Here is a 1,325-nt window from a genome sequence, read left to right on the forward strand (position 1 = left end):
CAAGGCCACACTGCCAAATAGTGTCACTCCCTATGGGCCAAGAACTCAAGCACATGAATCTATGGGGCAATTCCTATTCAAGCTACCAGACCTAGAAAGCCCCCTCTGCATGGAATGCCACGCCCATCATGGTCCAGTACATTAAATACTTTCTGACAGTTCTCTTTTTCTGCAGTGCCCCCAGAGGGCTCTGACCACAGTGGACACGTACAGACGTGGTAAAATTATCCAACCTGCCATCCGGCTCCAAATGCATAGTTGCTGAGGACAGACACTAAGAAGTCACCCTAGAAACCTCTGTTTCCTTTATCATCTTGAGCCAACCCAGTGCCGCACACCAGATTGCTGGACCGGCTCACAGGTTTCCATGCAGTCCTTGCTGGGTCTGTGTCACTTCCATCCCCAACCTGGGACCTGGGTCTAGAAGGTCATTGTTCTCCGCCATGTCATCTTCTACAGGAACTGTCCTAATCTGAAGGTTCAGCCTAAACCAGCCCTGCTCCCCTCTGCCTCAGCCAGCTCCAGTTGCGGTACCGTTGACTTGATGTTGCTCCTCTCTCTCTGGAGCTAGTTACACGGTAGACTAGGTAAAGCCTCTGCTTTACACAGGCTGAGCCCCACCCTTCAAATTGCTGCTCTCAGCTCATGGGCCGGGGGCTTCATACATTTGTTGAATAAATAGATCTGCTTCGGGCTGGTTTTATTTATGTTTTCTTCTTATATGGGCCTCAAGAGCTTATTCTGAAAGTCAAAATCTGAATTTATGCATTCCTGCTCCAGTAATTCCAATCCTCTCTGTGGCAATTAATCTGTGTTCGGTAGGGAGTTAGGAGCAAGGAGGAGCTGCAGTGAACTTGTTATTGATGGTACTTGTGGGGCAGGCAGACAGCATATTTCTCTGTACCATGCTGGACACGTTGCTTTTCTTTTCTTTCTTTTTTTTTTTTCTGTTTTTTTCAAGACAGAGTTTCTCAGTTATGTAGCTTAGGATGTTCCAGAACTCACTATGTAGGCCAGGCTGGCCTCTTAACTCATAGAGATTCACTTATTTTAGCCTTTGAGTGTTAGGATTAAAAACCTGAGTTACTATGCCTGTCTGGAATTCTTTTCTTTCCTTTTTTGTTTTTGTTTTTCAAGACAGGGTTTCTCTGTGTAGCTTTGGAACCTGTCCTAAAACCCTGTAACCCTGAAAAGCTCTGTAGACCAGGCGGGCCTTGAACTCACAGAGATCCTCCTGTCTCTGCCTCCTGAGACCTGGAATTAAAGGTGTGTGCCACCACCACCCAGTTGGCATGCTTTTCTTTTTTTTATATTTATTTATTTAT

This window comes from Microtus ochrogaster, chromosome 15, assembly GCF_000317375.1.
Source record: "Microtus ochrogaster isolate Prairie Vole_2 chromosome 15, MicOch1.0, whole genome shotgun sequence".
Classification (NCBI taxonomy): Eukaryota; Metazoa; Chordata; class Mammalia; order Rodentia; family Cricetidae; genus Microtus; species Microtus ochrogaster.